The 14,303-nt window shown below is 41.8% G+C and overlaps 1 protein-coding gene across 5 annotated transcripts in view; it reads left to right on the top strand.

The window, feature by feature from the left end:
- Positions 1 to 14,303, top strand: part of VSNL1 (visinin like 1) — a 75,741-nt gene that overhangs the window by 58,503 nt on the left and 2,935 nt on the right. The gene's annotated exons all lie outside the window — the stretch shown is intronic.

Below are 14,303 nucleotides of genomic sequence, written 5' to 3'. Positions count from 1 at the left end.
TTCATCCATCCTCATTTTTGTTCACTCTCATTGACCTTAGGAGATCTAGAAACTGGATAATAACCCAGGAGTAAGAAGATCAAAGATTTTTGTATCTAGGTCACTACTAATAATCCAGTGGTTGGTCATTACAGTGTATGTTGAGTAGCTGATGTAAATTCTTTCAATCGCCTTCCATGTAGTCACAAAATAAAATGTGTAACACTTGTTGCCTTCAGTGGGTGTTTGATTAAGAATGAAGCTTCTGTGAGCAAGGCATGTATTTGGGATTTAACTCCAGTTTAGTAAGCTGATTTCACTCATTTCTGTGAGATGGGAAGCAAATAAGATCAGGTGTTGGAAAATTACCATGTCCCGAGCTTAGACATTTGTTGTGTGCTTCCTTTTTGGGGGAAGATTGTTGAAGTGGTGGTCCTGCAGAAAAAGCTGCAGCTGCTCTATGCTTCCAGAGAACACAGAATATGAAGAAATGAAGGTTCTAGGCAGGGCTCCAATGCAGGGATGCTGCCAGAGTTCAGTCTGCATTTTAATCCGCTATCACACACATTTTCCAGTCAGACTGGTTCAGCAGTTTGGATGGTCCCACCCCAACTCCTGGACAAAGCAAGAGAGACACATGACATGCACACGTGTGGGGGAGAAATCATTTTGCTGTGTGTGCTGCCTAGCTACTGGCAGATATAAAACACCATTATAGAACAGAGAAATGTTTTGAATTCTGTCATGCATGCTTTTGGAAGGAGAATGATGTTATTAGGAGTGAGATTCTGTCCTGAAATGGAAATACATAATTCAGTCTGTGGTTCAGTTAGTTCTATTAAAACTTTGTCTTTATTTCTGCTGTCAAAATACATTTAGAACAAAACCTTCAAGTAGAAGGCAAGAAAGATTAAATTGCTTTTATCTTTTCAAGTTAAACTGAAAAGAGATGTTAGTGGAAGGGGAATCTGGAGGTAGAGCAGTCCCTGCCTTTTGGGATCCGCTCTCCAGGTGGAGGGAGGAGGACAGGCCTACAGGATCTCTCTGCAAGAGTGGGGGATCTACTTTCAAATGTCTTGCTGTGCCCCAGAGCTCTCCAGCTCCCCAAAGCTCATTTGGATCCTACCTGGGTTTTATCAGACATTGAGCTTCATATTCGCCACAGCTGTGGACAGTCTTTCAGTAAACCTGTAAGCCTGACCTTAAAAATGCACTGTAAAAATGAGTGTTGCAGTATTCCAAAGAGGGTGACTAACTTGAAGGAAACGGTCAGGACTTGTTTGGAAACTTAACTCAGACATAAAAGCCTCACCTTGGCTCATCGGTTGGCTTTGGCTGTTGTTCCTGTTGCCTAAAAACAAATTCCAACCTTTCCATGGAGAATTTGGAAGAAGATCTGATTTGTGATCCAAGGTATTTAGAAACCAAGATCTCACCTGCTTTACATGGAAACTGTAATTCCTGGGCTTTTCAGAGAGCCAGAAATTGACTTTCCCTCTCAGTACTTTAGTACTGCACTGCTTACTGGCTTGAGAGCTGTGGAGGATTCAGCCATGCTAATTCTTGCAAATACCCAAAATTGAAGAAAAAAAAAAAAAAAGGTTCTCATAGTGTTTGGATTTGGGAATCCTCCTGGGGAGTTATGTCCTTTCACACCTCTCAGTATAAACAGCAGTTAAATTTTCACCTCCTAATGTGAACATACTGTATAATTTCCATCAAGCTTTGGACTTTTGGTGTCAGCACTGGACACGTTGTACATGTATAGGTTGATTCAGACCTTGGCTTTGGTGTGCCCTGTACATCTGTATCTTGCTGTGCTTCAGTGGGGACTCAATCTTCAAATGTGAGGTGCTCCCCAGTCAAAAGTCCCATACAAATGGACCCAACAAGTAATGAAGTGATAGGCAAGGTATAAAAAGTGGCAGAGTTGGTAGGTGGCTTGTTTATGTATAATCTTGTCAGTTTGTACCTTCTATGGTCTTGCTTTGCTGGTACTCTGGTGTCCACCCATGTGGGTTGGTTGTGGGGTTAGGCTGATGCTAGCAAATCCCTTTGGGATCACTCAGATCTCTGTAGGTGTGAAAGCAGCTCTTTTTAAAACTGAAAGCCTGTTATTAACCACACAGCTCATGAATCAGTATAGTTAGCTGTATCTACAGATTGTTACCTCTCTGGAGGCAATGGGATCTTCATATCTGTCAAAGGAGAAGCACAACACAGGTTGCTGTGGCTAGAAACTGTATGTGGCCCTCTTGTGAAAACACAGCCAGCTGCAGCAATAGAAATATCCAAGGATACGTTTCAGTTCAGAAGTCAATGTGTTATGCCATGCTTTATAAATACAGTGTAGGTCAGTTGTTGCTTCAGACTGACATCTTGGGGAGCGTGCTTATAGGACAACAGCACCAAATCTCTCTTATTAGTGTGCTCAGGGTTAGAGAATAAAAGCCCAGCTTCTTTCCCTTGGCTCTGCAGTCACTCTGGATTTTGGGAACTTCATCAGCATGCTAAACAATACTGCCACTGCATCTCTGTGACAGCTTAGGTTATATTTCAGCTTTGTGACAGGTCTCAAACACATGATCTTGTGACCTCAAATTTACATCGCGTTCAGGCTTCAGTACCACACTACTGCTGTCTCTCAGTGTCATTTTGCATCAGTGGTTAGAATGGTTTGTTGCAGATATTTATGAATTTTACTGGGAAAAAATCATAAATTTTTCATTAGTAGATCCAGAAAGGTTATAGGTATGTCATCAGTTAAAGACAAGAGGGGGAGAACAACACTTCATATTTCAGATGAGAATTAAAATGTTGTTCTTTCCTAGGCTAGTCATGTATTTGGGATATCATGCAATACTTCATAATGGAAGAAGTCACGATGTGCTCAGCAGAATGGGATGCATGTCATGCCTGCTGTTGTGTATCTGTCGTGGGATGTGTCACCCAGCACGACACAGCATCTCTTGCCACTGATAAAGAAGAGTGAAGCAATGAACTCTGCATCGGTGTTTGTCAGACTGACTGCTAAACTACACATGGCAGACTGTTTAACTACACTGGCTCACAAAAACATTTCATTTCAATAAACAGTGCTGCCAGAATAGAGGTAGCACAGGTGATGCTGTCATTCCAATTAGACACCAGGACTGTCCACAATCAAAAGTCTGGTCAATAGGAGAAGCCAGACCCAACCATTATTTAGGATGGAGGGTGGGGATGGAAGAACTATTGATGCTTAGATCCCTTGGCAGCAGGTGGAAATGCTTAAGTTTGAGACTTTACCAGCAGAACTCTATTTAGGTAGAATGCAGATAGTTTTCTTTTTGAGCCTGGAAGACTTGGGTCTATCCAGACTGTATTTTGGCAGCAGTAAGAAGCCCTGGAGTCTATAAGCTCCAGTAGGCTATTTTTTTTTATTGAGATATGCCCTGTCTGAGGCACATTTCAAATTTCTTCTCTCCTATTGTTCAGCAGGGACTATATATATGTATGTATATATATATTCATTGTTTTTTGTTCAGCAAATACTTGTTACTTCCTCAGAGGCTGAATTCCCTGGCTGGTTTGTTGAAGGCCTTTGCCTGGGTAGTATTATCACTCCTAGGTATGTAGCTGTCGCCGAGTAAAGAATTCTGAGATTCCTTTACAAGGAAATGTGGTTGCAAGCTTAGTTATAAAAATGCTGTCACCTCTCCATAAAAATCTCATGCTATGAGAAGGGGGGCTTTGCTCTATTTTTATGAGAGCATGAACACTAAAACGTACTAAATGCCAACCCTGTCATACATTTTAAATCAGATGCCACGTGGAGATGCATTCTACAGACAGCTGCCTTAACAGAGTGGTTGTTCATCGAATGCCTCTAGCAGATGATTTATAATGTTTTGAGGCTTGAAAATCCTTTGGCCATCAAAAAGACCCTTTAAGCCAGGAGTGTGTTGAGAAAGGAATGCAATAGAAGACAAAGAGAAGTGCTCATGCTTGAGCATGAATATGCCTACCTGTTAATTCTGTGTAAATAGCAGCCAATCAAGATGATGCTTTCTTGGTTCGTTCTAATCTTCTTTTGTTGTAATTTTTGTTGTTGCCTTTGTTTGAACATTTAACATTTTACAAGATTTGGCTCATTATTTTTCATCCTTGATTACATCTGACATGAAATGTGACTCTATCAAATATGTGTGAAATATACTACATTAGTGTTCCTCTATAAATAATTAATCTCTAGAGACCATTATATGCAGCCAGGTCATAGAGGAGGTATGAATGAACTTGGAAATGTCAGGAACTGGGATGTATCTCCCAGCAGCAAACCTACAAAGTACATTTTTGCAATTGGCATCACCAGGAACAGTCCTGGGAGGATCTTTCCTGGCAAGTGTAAACCAGCATCCTTCTGGAAACCCGTTGGAAGTGTAGAGTTTGTTCATGATTACACAGTTTACTGTTCTACTATTAATGTGTGTAGGGCTTTTTATTCATCATTATCGACTCTAAGATACAAAATTATTAAAGGTGATGAGATTTTCCCCGGAGGCGTTCAAGATGAGGGTAGACGTGGCACTGAGGGACATGGTTCAGTGGGCATGGTGGTGATGGGTTGGTGGTTGGGCTGGATGATCTTAGTGGTCTTTTCCAGCTTTAATAATTCTATGATTCTGTGATCTGCTGCTCTCGTAAGATAAGAGAGCTATCTTATCCAAAGGCAGGTATGACTTATCTTCCTCGGAATTCTCACTCCTATACTGAACACTTTTTAATTACTGTTCTTGTTATTGTACTGCCTGCTTGCTAAGGACTGAGTAGCTGTTACTGTTTATTCATGAGAGCCTACAAACTGATTTATTTAACGTTTAACAGAATACTTACTTAGGGGAAAATTCAAATCTATTACTCATATTCATTACTCAATGTGGAAAAGCAATAGTTCATCCTTAGGATGAGCTAGTTATCATAATTATACTGCTGGGCAGTTCAGATGGCATCACTGTACATTTTGAGTGTATTTTTGAGGTAATGTTTATTAATGGAGAACACTGATTTTGATGCATCCCTCCAGATATTCTTCACCGTGTATAAATAGACTTTGATTTTGCTTCTTACAGGTGGACTTAGTTGGATTTTGAGGTTTTAGAGGTTTTTTGTTGCTGAGGGGAAAAATTCAAATGGAACTGATTTGGAACCAGGATTGCATTCAGCACAACAGTGAAGGCATCAGCTGTACATTTGTGCATTTTGTGCAGAGTGTAAGTGGTATGGATACCTTCAGTTTGTCTGGTGCAGAGAGTGTAATGTAATCCAAAGGAGAAGATGCCACTATACTAAGCTTGTGTGAAAAAGAAAGCAGCAAGGAATCAATGTTAGAAAAGCATAGTGTTTACCTACCTTTATTGTATCCTTTTCAGCTGACTCATAATTTTGTTATTGAAACTTCAGTCATTATGATCATGTCAGATAGTGCATGAAATGGGAGACTTTGGTGATTAAAAATGAGCACCAATAGCAGAGTTCTTTAAAAATGCATAATGATGCATCTTTTTTTAATAGAGTTTTCTTCGCCTTTTTAGATAAAGATCATTTTAAATTTAAAAGTCACTTTTTCTCTGCACTATTTAGAATTTACTTTATGCTATGCTTTTGTATGGCCGATTTTGCCAGGTCTTATTGCATTCTAGTAGTAAGTCACATACAGAGTGAGTATATGAACTGTAAGATCTTAAAGGAACCAAGTGCTGGGTAAACTCCTAACTGGCTGGTACATCTCTGACAGAAGAGGCTGCTCTCCCCATTGTTGCTTTTTCCTTCAGAGCAGGACATGCATGACAATGGCCTTCTGATGGCAAAAAGGACCTTCAGCTGCTTTTCAAAGGTTCCATGTGCTGAAGAATTGAAGTTATTCAAGAATTTCACTGCATTATTCCAGCAGGCAGATGCAAGAGATGCCTACTTCTCACCTTTCCCCCACCAAACATCTTATTAATTTAAATTAATTTTGTAGAAGCCTGCATTCCCCAAGAGTTTTTTGGAATAAGAGGGTTGAAAGTAGGGGAAAGCTCTGTTCTGCAGGATGATAATGTCTGCTTTAGCTGACCAATAACCTAAAAAGGAGAAATCTTCAGAAAAATTTTAGCACTGGGTATTGCTAATATTCATTGCTTTGTGAGCACAGACAGTAATTGCACAGCAACAGCCTATCCAGGGAGGTGGAATCTCCATATGAAGGCAGACATCCATTTGGCACACGTGGGTGGTTTTACATCTCTTTCTTTCATACATATGTCTGATCTTTTCCATCAGAATGCTGTTATTCCATAGTATTTACATACTGCTGGGCTTGCAAGTCTTGGCATTGACCATTTAAAAGGTTCATACTTTAAGAGAAAGCCTAAGTATGGAAGAAAATATGGAAGAAAAAATTATCCAGAGAAGCTAGAATCTTAAAATCCCACTGTATCGAGTATTCTTTTGTTATTATTCTCCGTAAGTAAATAATTGGAAAGGTTGCAGATGGATGAATATCCAATGCAAGTCTGTACAAAATTTTCAGAAGGAAGCCCGAAAACCTGTCTGCTCATAGCCTCATTGCAAAATAAAAGCTTTGAGGTAGGCCTTGCATAACTTAGAAATGTGGGCCTATTTCCAATTTCAAATGATTAGAAACTTCATTTTCATACAGCTCCTCTGTAACTTGTTGGATTGCTTTCAAATTCAGTACTGAAAATGAAAGTCAATAAGATGTGCCTACAGGCAGAAGGGAACAAAAGGAAGATGATACCAAATCATTGTCACCTACCTTCTATGTGTTCTACAAAAAATTGCAACCATCCTTCTCTGCCTACCCTAGGGGTCTTCTCCATTTCCTCAACCTTTTGTTCTGCATTGGAACTTTATTCTGCAGTACATCTTTTGACCAACTCTGATCAGTTACCAGTTTGTCTGAGCTTAGGGACAGATACATGGTCTCCAAGCAGAGATGTCAGGATTTACCCATGTTGGTTCTCAAGTACTCTGTCATTAACTCAGCATAGCCCTTAGGAATTGTAAAAGGTTTGCAGTTTGTGATATGAAACAAAAAACAACCATGTCCACTCCATCCCCCAGAATTGGTGAGGCACAGAGGGATGAAGATAAGGGTTATGTGCACATGGCTCCACGTTGACTGGCTTGGAGACTGCAGCGATGATCCAGTTATTTAATCTTTATATATGTTCCTGTTGAGACCCAGCTGTCTTCCAGGTGTGTGTCTGGGGGTGCAGGCTGGGGTTCCCTTTCCTAGCCCAGCAATGAGCATCGGGGCATGCTGGTTTTGTGGGCAGTCAGCTCTTTCCATTTTCTATCCTTGAATACTTACTGCTTTTTTGCAGCAGAGCAAGTTCTTGCAGAGTGCTTGTGGTATCATATAGCTTTCATCTTTCTCCACTCCTTTGGTCTCTCTGGACTTCATGTTGTAGTTTTCTTCCTTGGACTGAAAGGTTTATGGACTGCCCTTCTCCCAAAGGCTGGATGAGCAGGAAAAGAAATGTGAGTCCACCAGTTCCCAGCTCATTGGAGTGAGCTGTGGTTGTGAAGGAGTTGCTAGTTCTCTCTAGAAGCTAAGTCAGTTTGTTTGTACCTCTTGAATTGACAGGTTTTGTTCTCAGTATTAAGAAAAAAGATTGGTAGTTCAGCACTCACTGAGATTTTGTGGAATCGTAGAATATCCTGAGTTAGAAGGGACCCATAAGGACTATTGAGTCCAACTCCTGGATCCATGCAGGACCACCCAAAAATCAGACCACACGACTGAGAGCATTGCCCAGACACTTCTTGAACTCCAGCACCTGGGGCCGTAAGCCCTGAGCAGCCTGTTCCATAGCCAGCACCCTCTGGTGAAGAACCATTTCCTGTTATACAACCTGAGCCTCCCTTGATGTTCAAATCCTTAGTTCTCTGACATTCTCCTCTACAGTCATTTTCCTTCTCTTTCTGTAGTTCCCTTTCGGCAGCACTTCACTGTAACAACTCCATAATGTTTTAAAAATTTTATGAGGCTGTATTACATAAGGTGTGTGAGATATTTCAGGCAGAAGAATCTTTTCTGCGGCTCCATCTGTATATTCATAAGATGGATATCTCAGACTATAGTGACTCGTGATTCAAATCCCTTTCTGGCTGGAAATAGCACTTACTGATGCTTCCATAGCCCTGTTCTTTTGGGAAATCTGTGCTAAGGGCTTCGTGGCCCAGCAGGCATAGCAATCAAGTTAATACTCTGAACCTTTGGAGCCAAAACTCACTGGGAAGATAAAGCATTTTTGCAGAAATGAAAAGGAGTCAGATGATCTTTGAGGGAAACAAAATAAAAAGAAATGTCCCAGATCAGTGTATTCTCCATCTGGTATGTTCCCAGATTCCTAAAGAGATATAACATAATGTCAAGAAAAAGGATGCTGTAATTAGCCTGGTGCCTAGCTGCAGCGCAGCAGGATCCTGACATTGTTGTAGCCCTGTGCTATCACTGACCTTGGCGTACTGGAAGACTGTGCCAAACTTAAATAAAGTGTTCCAGCATTGTTGCTCAGTTAAGGGAGATCAAAGAGAAATAACATTTAATCAGCCCTACTCCCCCTGCTATGGACCAGCAGCACTAATTGTTTTGACGACAGTTCTCTCTGAAGATTTCTTCCTTTAGCACCGAGTAATAACTGATGTGCTAGTGTATTGACCTATAGCACTACCACAGTTCAGTTAAGTTCCTCATTGTCCAAATCTAATCAGAGAAAAGCTGGGATTGAAAATCGATTCAATTCCTGCTAGTCAGTGACTAATTTCCCCACAGTTGTGAATACAGAGATTATTTTTCAGGCTGAAAGAGAGTCAGACCCTGCCATATATGTGTTTCAGAAGGGGAAGTGTCTTACTTCCCATTGATCTTCCCGCAGCACTTGGCATATGCTGGCTCTGCTTTTTTACTGTGGGTCTTTGCTTTTTCATAGGCTTTGTTTTGTGCTTGTTTTCTGCCCTCTGAGCCTGGCCTGTATCGCAGACAACTGCAAGGAACCAGTACTGATGATCCGCATTTGCTCCTGAATTCTCAAATAATTATTCTCTGCATGCTTCAAATTGTCCATTTCTTCAATGGCTGCAGAGGCAGTGTGACCTAGGTCTTACTAATAATGTACAAGCTAGTCCCTGTTTGTGGAAGCCTGAGCAAGATACAGACTCTGCTCTGATTCTACTTCACCCTGTGCAACTCTTTTCCCACTGAAGGGGAGAAGAAGAACTGACAGCTGCTTACAAGCCTCCCCATATGCCTATGGATGCACACGTGTTCAAAGTATTACAGCTACCAAGCAGAAACATAATTAGTACATAGCCATGAGATGATTGGTCTACTTTTGGTTAGTTCTCCCCAGTGCTTGCTAGCTCTATGCTCCCATCAGACCTGTAGCTCAAGTGGTCACAGTCTTCTGTTGTGCTGATCCTCACCACATGTGTCTGAGCAGGGGATGTGTCATGGCAGTACACAAGGAGAACTGAGACCTGCAAAGTCATTTGGGCTCTGATATTTGGTGTTCTTTGGGATTATCCATCACAGACATTCAGTGCTGCAGCTCAGCTGTCCAGTTTTTCTCAGCCTTTCCTTAATTTTAACAGTATTTCATTCTTCTCGTGTCCTTTGCTGAGATCCATTTCTCATGTTTCTATGGACTGCTCTCTCTGGAACTGATGTTTTATCTCTATTTTCTTCTATTTGCCTTGCTGTAGAAGTCAACTTGCTGATTCCTGCTTTGCAGCAATGAGTTGTGGCAGTGCTGAAAGATTCAAGTTCATATCTTTCAGCTGCAGCCCAGATGCATGTGTATTGATCCACTGTAATTCTGTGCCATGATACTCAGCAGAATACAGTCAGACTCATATTTTTGGATGACTTGAGAAAATAGCTTAAATATCGGCCTCGGAAGGAATGTGGCTAATCGAACCCATGCAGACCTGTGTTACCAGGTTGTGGTACTGCATGCTCAGATCCTGATTGTGACAGCCCTGGAGCTTTTGCATCCATAAAGCACAATAAAAACACTAGAGTTGAGACAGAAAAGTGGCTCTGTCCTGATTACATAGCAGGGATTCACATGCTTTGGATGAGAAATGCTTTGGTATGTCTATGACAAGCCAGAGGGAATTAATAACTCCTGGAAGGCAGAATGGGAGAAGAGGGTAGAAAAAGAAATTGGGTCATATTTTGCTCTATGTAAAGGCAACAGCAACAGGAAAACAAACATGAATCTGACTTCTAAAGCAATGCAGCTACATTAACACAAGAGAAAAATAGGATTATGTAGTGGCTTCGTTGCCTGTTCCATCAGTAGAAGTACGTACGGACAAGGTAAATGTCACTGTTTCTTGGGTTCTGGTAGTGTCCGTGAATAACACTTGAATAACTTGAATAACAACTTGAATTTAAAAAGCCACAGATTCTGACACACCATTTTTATTCATCTATTTGCATGTTGGAAGGCAGAGGGAACACAATTCACAAATGGTGAACGAGTTTATTAGAGTGCCATGTTTACTCTTTCCAGCTTTATTGGCAAAGTAAAAATAGCTAGGAAAAGATAATTTTGTTCTCCACGAAACTCTGCTGCTGTTCCCTGCAGTTCTCACATGCATCATTAACCCACAGAGCCAAATCAGCCAGCCAGTTTTCCTCTGGCTTTACCTGTGGTGGATCCCCCATGGGACCCACTGGTGCAGCACTTGCTTTGGATTGTGCAGGGCTGAATCAAAGCAGCGCTGCTTCTCCCCCACAGAGATCTGCGCTGTAGCTGAGGGTGGCCACTGAGAGAGCTTTTAGGCCTCCCTTAGGATTTCTCTGCCTAATGGAGCGATGATACAAGGCGAGGAGGAGCAGGGGATAGGATGGAGAAGATGTACTGAATATCGTGTTTGAATTTGTTTCTGGTATTCTCAGTCATGTTACAGCATTGCAGCAGTAGCACAGTGTGGGGACGTGATCCAGTTCCATCTCTAGGAGTTTCAGTAACGAAATTGAATTATTATATCCAATACTCGATTTCCAGTGAGTGAAATATGAAGAAAACAGCCCAGCCCATTCCAAGGCATGTGGTCCAGTGGTGTATGTGTTCCTCTGTGCCGAGGTCTGCTGCTCTGTAGCTGAGAGCAGAGAACAGGGCAGGAGCATCTGTATTTCTGTGATCCAGATCACTTAACATTTGATCAAATTGTGAATGGAAACATGCATAACTTCCAAAATTACTTCTGCTTTCATGGAGTCAAATTCTGCGGTTCTTCTTCCTTGTTGCATCTGTGTAGCAAAGCTCTGCCTGGGAAAGCTCTGAGACTCAAATACTGAGCGGTTATCTGAGTTTGTCTGAATGCTTTTCATTTAAAGGGCAGTTGGGGATAGTGCCACAGAAGGACGTCGATGTAGCAGGGTGTTGGTAATTGCCTCTGGAACAAGGTGTCCAAAGTCTGCTGAAATGAGATGTGTGAGGAAAAACCTTGGAAATCTATAGACCAAACATGTGGATAGCTTAGACTGGTGGAAGATATGGCTATGGAGATGATGGCTCTGCACTCGTCCTTGCCTGGATTCTTTTTTGGGCTTTGCCTTGGTTATCTAAACGTCCTTGGGGAGTCTGGTCTTCAGTAACACCATTTGGATTGTTCAGTTCATTAAATATTTCATTCATTTCAAAGAATGGTAACTTAGGGAAAACCGTTGACAGAAGTAGAAATAAAGAAATGGTTTCAAATTTATGTTATCATAGGCACTATTCAACCCCCACTGGGGTAATTAGATTACTGCTAATTGTAGGTATTGTGTTTGGCATTATGATACAGACGGGATTAAAGGAGAATTGTGAAAATTCCCTGAGATCAAGTTGATTTTAAAATACTTACTGGAGGAAATCTTAGAATCCAAATCTTCTGCCTCCTTAAAAAGATGCTCGGGCACTGATTTGATTAGGAAAAAAGTTGTGTACTTTCTGGTCCCTCTAGAATCATAGAATCACTCAGGGTGGAAGAGACCTTACAGATCATCAAGTCCAACCACAACCTAACTGTACTACCCTAACAATCTGCTAAATTGTCTCAGAGCACCACATCCAAACAGTTCTTAAACACATCCAGGGATGGTGACTCAACCACTTCCCTGGGGACCCTCTTCCAGTCCTTAACAACCCTTTCTGTAAGGAAGTTTTTCCTGACATCCAACCTAAACTTCCCCCGGTGCAATTTCAGGCCATTTCCCCTCATTCTGTCACCTGTCCCCAGTGAGAAGAGATTATTAGAGAACTTCTAATACTGGTTCGTGCAAGCTGTTCCCATTTGGGAACTCACAGCTCCCTGATCTCCAATGATCCACAGCTGGCATTTTCCCCCAAGTTCAGTTTGTCTCAGGCAAGAAGGGAAGTACATGTGAGGGTTTCACATCTAGACAGAGACCTTTCAGCAGGGTAAGGACATTACATCATCCCCCTGCTGGCGTTGTTTTGGAAAGCCTGTTTTGTGGACAAGTGCTGAAAATATGTGTTCAGCCAAAACACAGGAGCTCCCACGCAGGAGCACATTTCAAAATCCAAACCCTGTGTCCTAGGTATTGTGGTCCTTCTGAAACCATCCCAGGTACAAGAAGGATGTCCAGAAGCTTTCCAGAACAGTGAACCTTCAAGACATTTTTCTTCTCCAAAATTTAGTAGCAAAATAAGAGATTTGTCTTTTCCCATTTCATTTCCTAATTAGAAGTTGTCTGTATGGATAACAATTTTGTCCCACACCAGTGTGTTACCTAACTCGTTTGGAAAATCACCAGGCCAGGAAAGAGATGGGACTAGACAAGAAGAAACGAACAACCAGTGTTTGGTCACTCATAGAACTGAGTGCTGCAGAAAGCCCAGGCAGACACGGCTGGCCTTGGTTTTGGGCGAAAAGGGTAAAGCAGGATACAGTGTGCAAAGAGGGGGTACACTTTTCAGTAGCACCACTGCAGCAGCAGAAAGGGACTGCTTGCCCTGTTGTGTAAATTCATCTCCTGGGCACGGGGCTTCCAAGGCTGCTGAGGAACCCACTGACCTGCCCAGCCATTGTGGGCCTCTGACAATCCCCATTACATTCCTTTGCTTGCTTTTGAGACATTCAGTGGTACCACATGAGGCAGCCTAAACTATGTGTATTCCATCTGCCAAAAATGGGTGCTTGTCTTCCAGAATTGTGTCTCCCATTTCCACTTGGCTAAGACCAGTTTAACATGGAAGCCTACAAGGCTGTTTTTAAACAAGTTTTGACAATGTTTTTTAGTTGTTCTGAGCTAAAAATAATACAGATCAGCAGGTACAGACTGGAGAAGTGTCATCAGTCCCCAAAGGACCTTTTACTGCATTTGCTCCCTAGAGGGAGTATACAGAGAAAATAATTTAAAAAAAGGCATCAATCCCATTTGTTCCCTTATAAGGCTGTAAGTGCCTGAAAGGCAGTGGCCTTTCTCAACTGAGAAAATTCACTGCCCTGTTCGTGATGAAAAAATTAGGAGGATGGTTTTCTCTGTTACATGCCATCAATGTTGTATGACTGGCATGAGAGACACATCTTGCTGATGCTCCTTTAATGGGGTGAGATGTTTCAGATGTTTCCCCATGACTATTTAGAAATTGCCATCAGCACCTCCAGCCACCAACCCCTCCTAATGCCACTTCTCAGCCATTTTCAGAGGTGACCTTCTTCACTGCAGCCCAGTTCTTTGGTTCTGGCACTGCATTTCAGTGATGGGAGAAGCAGCCAAGAGCCAGTGACTGGATGCTGACCATACCAATCCAAATGGGAAAACAGCTGGTTTAGCAGCAAATGCTGACCTTAACAAAATGCCACTGGCAAAAGGTACAGTGTTCGCATCTCTCTGGTTGTGCCTCCAGACTGCATTCCTGAAAGGACGGGGGAAGGAGATGAGCATTGCTGATACCTCTTCTGTGATAACACGAAGTTCAAAACACAAAGAACAGCTGAAATCCCACATGTGACGGTCATTTGAAACACTTTTCGGTTACGGTGATCACTAACAGCAGCTATTAAAGATGAGCAGCCCCATATCCTTTAACCAAATCTCAGTTTTCACCTTACCTACTTGTATTAGGTTACCAGCAAAAGAGAACGTGGTTTTGATTTTTCACAGTGAGGACTATTTTGTGAAACAAATTTTCACAAGGAGCCCACACACGTACTTGGTTGCAGCCTTCTAAGAGCTGTTATTGCCAAGCTGAATGAAATACTATTAAAATTCAGCTTGCTTGCTGTATTTCATAGTCAGAGAATAAGGCAGT

This window comes from Lagopus muta, chromosome 2, assembly GCF_023343835.1.
Source record: "Lagopus muta isolate bLagMut1 chromosome 2, bLagMut1 primary, whole genome shotgun sequence".
NCBI lineage: Eukaryota > Metazoa > Chordata > Aves > Galliformes > Phasianidae > Lagopus > Lagopus muta.
Note: the sequence above shows the minus strand (reverse complement) of the source record. Positions and strands in the feature narration are given on the sequence as shown.